This window comes from Phascolarctos cinereus, unplaced genomic scaffold, assembly GCF_003287225.1.
Source record: "Phascolarctos cinereus isolate Bilbo 61053 unplaced genomic scaffold, phaCin_HiC Scaffold_3;HRSCAF=262, whole genome shotgun sequence".
NCBI classification, from domain to species: Eukaryota; Metazoa; Chordata; class Mammalia; order Diprotodontia; family Phascolarctidae; genus Phascolarctos; species Phascolarctos cinereus.
The window spans coordinates 198,404,118-198,413,255 of NW_027555736.1; the positions used below are offsets into that span (position 1 = coordinate 198,404,118).

Below are 9,138 nucleotides of genomic sequence, written 5' to 3' on the forward strand. Positions count from 1 at the left end.
TTCTTCTCTTGTGAATATTACCTTCTAGTAAAATGAATAAAGTTAACATATTTTAAAACATACTACGCATATTGGTCAAGTTACTATTTTTAAGGCTCTCACATTATTTCACACATTAGCTAGCTTGAGTCCATAAACCAAAGTCTCAAAAACACATACAGGGAATTAATTTAGTTTCTCTATTTCAGGTCAAGCTATCTTTTCTTCTTAGTATTTTTCTTAAATTCACTAACTTACTCTTTTTTCTTAGCTGTATACCATTAGCAATCTTTCTTTTGAGAAGCCCTGAAAACAGTTTTGGTTGGTTTACTAGCCTAAAGTAAATTCTAGGCTCATGACAGAATAAAATTTTAGAGTGGAAGGAAGCTTAGAGAGAATTTAGTAGAATCAGGATTTATGGATGAAAAAATTAAGGTCCATAGAGTTTGTGACTTGTCCAAGTCACAAGGATGTTAGTGGCTGAGCCAAGACTGGACCTGAAGTTTTCTGGCTCTAATTCCAAGATTAGCATGAGATCTCTTTTAACATTTATCAAAGGTGTGCCCACAACAATTTCCATGTGAGTTTTGAGATTTAGGCACTAACCATTCCACAGATCACTCTCCTTTATTCAGCTTTATTTTGTCTTCCTGAACCTGAATTTGCAACATACATTACACATGCCTACTTCAAGTGGATTCTGAGCTAAGGTCTCCTCCAGGATAAGAAGTTCCTGCTTAGGTTCCTGCTCAGTGAAACCTCTAATAAACACACACACACACACACACACACACACACACACACACACAAGTACATACTTATATATGTATGTGTACGTATGCATCTCTCTAAAGATATAGATAGATATGCATGTATGTATATATGTGTATGCACACACACACACCAGCTAATCTATGTGAGCTGATCGTGATTTTGCGGGCTCAGCAACCTAGTAAAACCCTCTTTGGTCTCTACACTAGGAGGGGTTTGAATCCCTTCAGCAGTTCATTGGCACAATTTATAGTGGTATTTATATTCCCCATGAAACCCCTAGGAAGAATACAATTTGAAGGGGCTTGTCAGCAGAGTTTGAGACTCTGATGAATGCATCACTATAGCTCTAAATAAAAAAGGAAAAATGCTCCTATAATCTTTGCCAGATGACTGGTAATTATCTTATTTACTTAAATATTTTTTCTTAAAGATTTATTTAGATCACAAAAATTTACAAACTGAAAAAAAGAAGAGAAAGGGACAGTAGAAAGAAGATGACAAATGAGTATTTAAACACAACATTTCTTGGGATGGGAAAGCAAAATTTCAGATCAAAGAAATGATTATTCCAGGAGTAAAAAAAGGTCATAAAAAGTACTCAATCAAAGTCAGAGCCAAAGGCATATACAAAGTGGCAGCTGCAGGATCTGGGGGGTGAAACATGCCAAAAAAACAAGTGAATATGAAAGCTTTCCTGGAAGAAAAGAGGGTTTCCATAGCAACAGAGCATAACGATCTTTCAATATAAAAGATCCTATTTTGAATGTGATATTGGTGATTCAGAGGCAAAGATGCACTTTAAAGGGGGCATAGCAAAGAACAGATCACTGATCTGATATCACAAAGCATGGAATTATAATTTAAGAGCTTCAATTGTAATTGTCTGTTTTTCTACTTATCTGCATACCTAGCTAGTTTTTGTTGTGTTAGCATATAACATACCTAGTGAATTAAAGCACACAAAGGGTATTTTATACAGAAACCAGATTTACAACTCTGTGCAAAAAGAAAGAGTTGGGCTTACTTGGCATTACATTTTCTAACTACCACCCAAGCCAGTCTGAATTAACATGAATTAAGTATTTTCTATATGAAAAGCATTATACTAAATGCTGGGGATGCAAAAAAATATATAATGAAAAATAGTCTCTAGTTTCAAGAAGCTTCTATTTCATTGAGGGAATAGGGCCTGTGATTTCACTGGCACCTTCTCACCAACTTAGAGTGTTATTCATTTATTTTAATGCATTTCATTGATGCTTTTTATCTTTCCCTCAATTTTTTCAACCCTCCTCTTATCTGTACTGAAACCTTTTTGGTAACATACTTAAGAAATTAAACAAAACAAAACAAACATCCCCAAAACCCCAAAACCAAAAAAACACCTTATTCAGTGTCTGAATTATGGGTAATCCCATATCTTGATAACACATAGATGAATTATATTTTATAATTTGAGGAGGGGAGAGAGACCACTAATAATGAGTATCATCAGAAAAGGCTCAAAGGAGTGAATACAGATTGAATACAGAGTGAATTCCATTTCTTGGTGATGAAAAAATATATTTGGTGATTAATCTCAGTAGGTGCTCAATTTACTGAAACATCTTGTCTACTCCTAAAATGATTATCTCCATGTATTCTCTTTTAGATGTCATTAAAGCTCTGTATTCTGGGTATAAAGATTTTTTTTTAATTTTTCAATCTTTCAACACGTTTTTGAGGCCTTTTATATAAGATATATGAATTGCTAACATGTTGATAAATATGTTATATTTCTATGTTATGTGGTAAGTAACATATTTGCCAATATGACATTGATAAATCCATGAATTGCTAATGTGCTCTTTAGTCATGCTAGCCTTCCCATAAGAGGTGGGAAGTTCATTGTCCTGAATTGGGCATTGAAGGAAGCATAATTCTAATAAGAGTAGTTAAAGAGGGACTATATAGCAGAAACGTTGAAGGCTGAGTTTAGGAAGCAGGCCAATTTGGCTGGAACATAGAGCACATGGATGATGGTGGTAGGGGGAAGAATAATGTGAAATAAGCCAGGAGTAGACTATGAAAGGCTGAAAATGCTAGATGGGATAGTTTGTATTCAATCCTAGAAGCTATAGGAAGCTGAAGATTCTTGGGCAGAGGAGAGAAATATGGATAGACAGGTTTTTCAGAAAAAAAAATATTTTGACAGTGATATTGAGGATGGATTGGAGAGTCCAAGAGATTGGCATCAGAGAGAACAGTTAGGAAGCTATTGTATTAATCTAGGTAAGAGGTGATGTGAGCCTGAATAAGAGTGAGATGAAAGAGGTAAATGGAGATGAGAAATATTGTGGCAATAGAATCAACAAAACTTGGCAAGTGATTGGCTATGATGTGGGTAAGGGAGAGCAAGGAGCTGAGACTGCAGTTATGTAGCTAGATGCCTGGAAGTATAGTAATGATCTCAACAGAGGCAAAAAGCAAACAAATTAAAAAAAAAACTTAGAGGAGGGCTAGCTTTATAGGGGAAGATAGTGAATTTCATTTTGTACATGCACACACATATATAGAAGTATGCATACATGTGTGTGTATGCATACATGTATGTATGTATGTATTCCCCAATAGTGAGTTTACCTTATTGCCATCTCTGGAGGCCTTGTGTTAGACAGCTGAGGGAAGCTCTTCCATTGGCAGATAAGGATGGGGGTTCTTTCCCTTAGACTCTTCCATATGACAGTCGATGGGGGCCTTCAAGAATGGAGGTTGTATACTTCAGAAGCTTCTCTATTAAGTTCACGTGGACCATCTGATCACAACAGAAGTGCTTCATGCCCAGTGCATCCAGGACATCCCCTTTGGTGCACTTTGTCTGCAGCAGCCCCAGGTAGGCCTTCACTTGTTGCCCGTGATCTTGCCCAATGTGAAGCAGCGCATCTGGATGATTATGGTGAGGGTGAGGAGGTGGTGTCACCGGTGGCGGTTACATGCTTGGACTCCTCCCATTTTGTACATATTGAGTTTGAGATATGAATGGAATTTCTAGATGGAGTTTTCTAGTAGGCAATTGGTGAAACAGAAAAGGAACTCAGGAGAAAGATGGCATAATACAGATGTGGGGATCATCTACAAGTTCATCACTGTTGAACTTAGGATTGCTGGTTAGAACAACTAGAGAAATGTATGGAAAGACAAATCTTTAGGAAACAACCATCTAGCAAAGGAAAACAAGAAGTCAAATAGTTAATAGGAGAATCAGGGAAGAGCAGTGTCAAAAGAGATGATATCCATAAAGTAGCCAAGAGGTCAAGAAGAATACAGAGAAAAAGGTAATTGTACATAATTTAAAACTAAAACAAAATGGAGTCTTAATGGTTGGTAGCTTATGCATTCCACTCTGACATGGTTAGAAAATTTTTGAGTAAATCCAATGGCTCTATAGAAAGTTATCATGACTTCGTACTGACAAAAAAGCCAAATATTTTGATTGTAATGAAAGGTTTGAGTATAATAAAAATGTTCACAATCACCTTGTAGCTTCATCTCTAGAAGGTTAAGACAATTTCATTGGTATAAGGATAACCTAAGTGAAAAAACTCTTTCTACCTACATAGATTGTCACAGTCTCTGAAACTTTTATACTTAGAGAGCCACCTGGGGTATTGGGAGGTTATGTGACTCTCAATAGAATCACATAAGATAGTATTTTTCAGGGGCAGGATTTCAACCCAGGTCTCCCTGGCTTTGAATCCAACTCTCTGATGTGTCATAATAGTTTTATAATATTTTACTAATTGTTTAATGAGTCTATACTTACAAGATTAAAAGAAAATTTTAGTTTTTTAATTTAATAATTGCTAATGATTTAATACATTATCTTTTGATGACAATTAACTCTTTAAACATTATCCTCAAGAATTATTTCTTAACATATAAATTGTATCACTAGTGAATACCTAAATACTAAAACTCTGGGTATTTATACAGCAATTGACATTAGTATTATGCTTTATATTTTGCAAAACATTTTATTCACAACAGCTTTTTTGAGGTAGATATTCTAATTATTAATGACTGCATTTTTAAAATGGGGAAATAGAGGCTTCTGGATTCAGGCTCCATTTTCTTTTGGTTTTAAATTATGTAAAACCAATGACCTTTTCTTTGAATCTCTTGGTTGCTTGTGAATCCTTTCCTTCTAGATACCCTCTCCTTTGTTGATTTTTGTTGCACTGCTCTGTTCTGATTCTCTTACTGTCAGACTAAATTTTAGTAATCTTAACTTTAAAAAAATGCTTTTATGAATATACATCTTCACATCTCCCCTTAATAGTGAGACTTTCCCTGTAAACTAGAAAAAGAAAAAATACATAGTACAGAAAAACTGACACATTGACTGCATCTGATCACTTATACAATATATAAGCCCAGAATCATCCACCTCTGCAGTGAAAAGAGGAAGGTAAATTACTTAATTTCTTCTACAGGGTTAAGAGTATTCATATATTTTTGGTTTTGTGCTTTTAAAATGTAAATTGTTGTGGTCATTGTGTACATTGTTTTTTTTCTATTTTTTATTTTATTCTATGTAAGTTCAGACAAATCTTTCCAGATTTCTTTGTATTTATCATATTCTTATTTTCTTATAGTATAATAATATTCAAATATACTCATGTACCCCAAAATCTGATTGCTGAGTGTATACTCAGTTTCAAATTCTTAAAAGTGTTGTTATGAATATTTTGGTGTATATGAGAACTTTTCTTTGTCTTTGAATCAAAAACCAATCAAAAAACATTTACTGAACACCTACTAAATGTTGACTAACAGTTTTCTGGTAATGAGATAATTAATCAGAGTTTTAATCTGCATTGTTGTGTTCATTGGTAGTTTTCTTCATGATGATGCCTCACCTTGCTATTTCCTATCACCTATGTGATTTATAATCCTATTCATTCTATTAACTCTTTCATTGGCTCTATCCTTGTTGGATATATAGACTGGCCCTTTCTCAGTTGTTCACACACTATACTATATTCCAACTCCCATGAGCTAGAAATCATTCTCTAAATGTTTAGACTGATATTTGTCTGAAAAGTGTTTTGTATTTGTGTTTCTATAACTTGCATGTGTGTGTCTTGGCAGGTAGACTCATAAACATTTTATATTGTCTGCAATTATTTTCAATATGATTTCTGTTTCTATCTCTACCTGTTGGGTTTTGTTTATGGTACATAAAAATGGTGATGATTTATATGTATTTATTTTATAATCTTCAACTTTTCTAAAGTTGGTAGTGGTTTCTAGTTATTTTTTTTAATAGATTTCTCTCAGGTCCTCTAAATATACCATCATATCTGCAAAAAAGTGACAGTCTAGTTTCTTCATTATTTCTTAAGATTTTTTCAATTTATTTTTCTTGTCTCATTGCTGTAGGCAACATTTTAAGTACAACTTTGATAACAATGTTGGTAATAGACATGCTTGCTCTGCATCTGATCTTTTGGAAAAGGTTTTTAGTTAATCCCTATTATCTCCAAGATAGTTTTTGCTCTTGGTATTAATGGATAATACTTAATTTTAGAAAGGCTCTGGCAATAGCACAGTAAAGCAAGAACTTATCTTAACTTTCCCAAATTCACCTAAAATAAGGCCTCAAAATGAATACTGAAGTCACAGAACCAACAAAAGCCAAGGATGAAATGATTTTCCATTCCAAGACAACTTAAAAGGTAAACAGAAAAGGTGTGTATCACTGTGTAAGAGGGGAGTACAGTCCAGAGCCATGCCCCAGCACAGGTCGGCTGTGAGTCCCCATGGTCTCAGTGCAATAGGCCAATGATTAGGTCCCATGTCCCCACTGCAGCAGGCCAACAGAGAGGCAACATACCCCTGGTGTAGTAGGTCAGAAGAAAAGTCCCATACTTTTGTTGCAAGGAGGTTGGAATAGTGCCTTCTCTCTCTCAGGAGCAGAGCTTAACTTTAACATAAAATTAAAAGTCATAAAATAGGCTGGAAAAATGAGTAAAAAATTAAAAGGAGCCTTATCATAGAAAAATAATATAGTGACAAGAAAAAACAAAACATAAATTCAGAAGAGGACAATCATGTGAAAATGGAAATGTGATGCCTCAGAGAAAAATGTCGATTGGTCTCAGACCTAAGAAGTATTTCTTGAAGAGCTCAAAAAGGTTGTAAAATCATATTAGAGGGACAGAGGAAAAATTTGGAAAAGGAATGAGAGTGATACAAGAGAATAATGGGGGAAAAAAGTGAACAGCTTGGTAAAGGAAGCACAAAAAGATGGAAAAAGGGCATAAAAAATTCATTGAAGAAAACAATTCCTTGAAAAGTAGAATTAGTCACTCTTCAGTTGTCTGTAACGTGCTTGGTTCTTCTTCAGCAGCTAAGGCCGCGTTGGGGTGACTTCTCACTTCATCCAGCGACTAGCACCACTACAAACAAGTCTGTCCTCATCCTTCTGCTGAAATGGCTATTTCCGAGCTCACTTGCATCTACTCTGTCCTCATCCTTCACAACGACGATGTTACAATCACTGAGGATAAAAATCAATGCCCTCATTAAAGCAGCAGGTGTAAATGTTGAAACATTCTGGCCAGTGTTATTTGCAAAGGCCCTGTCCAATGTCAACATTGCAAGTCTCATCTGCAATGTAGGAGTTGGTGGACCTACCCCAGCAGCTGGTGGTGCAGCCCCTTCTGGAGGGGCAGCTCCTGCTAGCACAGCTGCCCCAGCTGAGGAGAAGAAGAAAGAGGACACAAAAAAAGAAGAACCCGAGGAGTCCGATGATGACATGGGCTTTGGTCTGTTTGACTAAATACTTTTTGTAACATTAAATAAAAAGCTTAACTCAAAAAACAAAAAAGTAGAATTAGTCGAATGGAAAAAGAGGCACACAAATCCACTTAAGAAAATATTCTTTAAAAGGTAGAGGTAGCCAAATGGAAAAGGAAGTACAAAAGCTCAATGAAGAAAATAATTCCTTAAAAATTAGAATTGGAGAAGTAGAAACTAATGACTCAACAAGACATTAAAAAATCAATTTTAATTTTTTTAAATTAAAAAAAAAGAAGAAAATGTGAAGTATCTCATTGGCAAAACAACTGACCTGGAAAAAAAAAAAGATCCAGGAGAGATAATTTAAGAATTACTAGACTACCTGGAGGCCATGATAAAAAACAAAGCCTAGACATCATTTTTTCAAGAAATTATCAAGGAAAACTGCACTGATAGCCTAGAACAAGGGAGTAAAGTAGAAATTGAAAGAATCCATCAATCACCTCCTGAAAGAACTCCCAAAATGAAAATTACCAGGAATATTATAGCCAAATTCCAGAGCTCTCAGCTCAAAGAGAAAATATTACTAGCATCCAGAAATAATTTAAATTTCATGGAGCCACAGTCAAGACCACATACGATTTCAAACTTCTACAATAAATGATCAGAGGGCTTGGAATATGATATTTCAGAGGGCAAAGGACCTAGAATCACCTACTCAGCAAAACTGAGTTTAATCCACCAGGGGAATAATACCGATATTCAACAAAATAGATGACTTTCAAGCATTCCTGATAAAAGACCAGAGTTTAACAGAAAATTTGATTTTAGAAAACAAGATCTAAGACAAGCATAAAAAGGTTAAAAGGAAAGAGAAAATACAAGGGTTTAAAAAATGTTTAATTGTTTACCTTTATACACAGGAACACTTGTAACTTTTTTTTGAAACTTTTTTTAGTTAATTTATTTTTAGTTTTCAACATGTACTTCCACAAGATTTTGAGTTCCAAATTTTCTCATCTTTTCCCTCCCCTCCTCATCTGAAGATGGCATAAACCCTGGTTACTCCTTCCCCCCAATCTGCCCTCCCTTTTATCACTCCCAACCCCTTCTCTTATTCCCTTCCCATTCAATTTTCCTCTAGGGTAAGATAAATTTCTATACCCCATAGCCTGTGTATCTTACTTCCCAGTTGCACATAAAAACAATTTTAACAGTCATTTTTAAAACTTTGAGCTCCAAATTCTCTCCCTTCCTCCCTCCCCAGCCACCCTGATTGAGAAGCCAAACAATTTGATATGGGTTATACATGTGTAGTCATACAAAACACTCCCATAATGGTAATGTTTTGAAAGACTAATTGTATTTCCCTCCATCCTATCCCACCCCGGTTTATTCTATTCTCTCCTTTGACCATGTCCCTTTTCAAAAGGGTTTGCTTCTGACTACCCTCTCCCCCAATCTGCTTTCCTTTCCATCACCCCCCTTTTTTCTTCCCCCTAGAGTAAGAGAGATTTCCATACTCAATTGAGTGTGTATGTTTTTCTCTCCTTAAGCCAAATCTATTAAGAGGAAGGTTCATTTATTCTCTCTCATCTCCTC

The 9,138-nt window shown here is 35.3% G+C and overlaps 1 pseudogene; it reads left to right on the forward strand.

Annotated features, from left to right (window-relative positions):
• The first annotated feature begins 7,227 nt into the window (after positions 1-7,227).
• LOC110220313 (large ribosomal subunit protein P1 pseudogene) lies at positions 7,228-7,589 on the forward strand (annotated as a pseudogene).
• Positions 7,590-9,138: the final 1,549 nt, after the last annotated feature.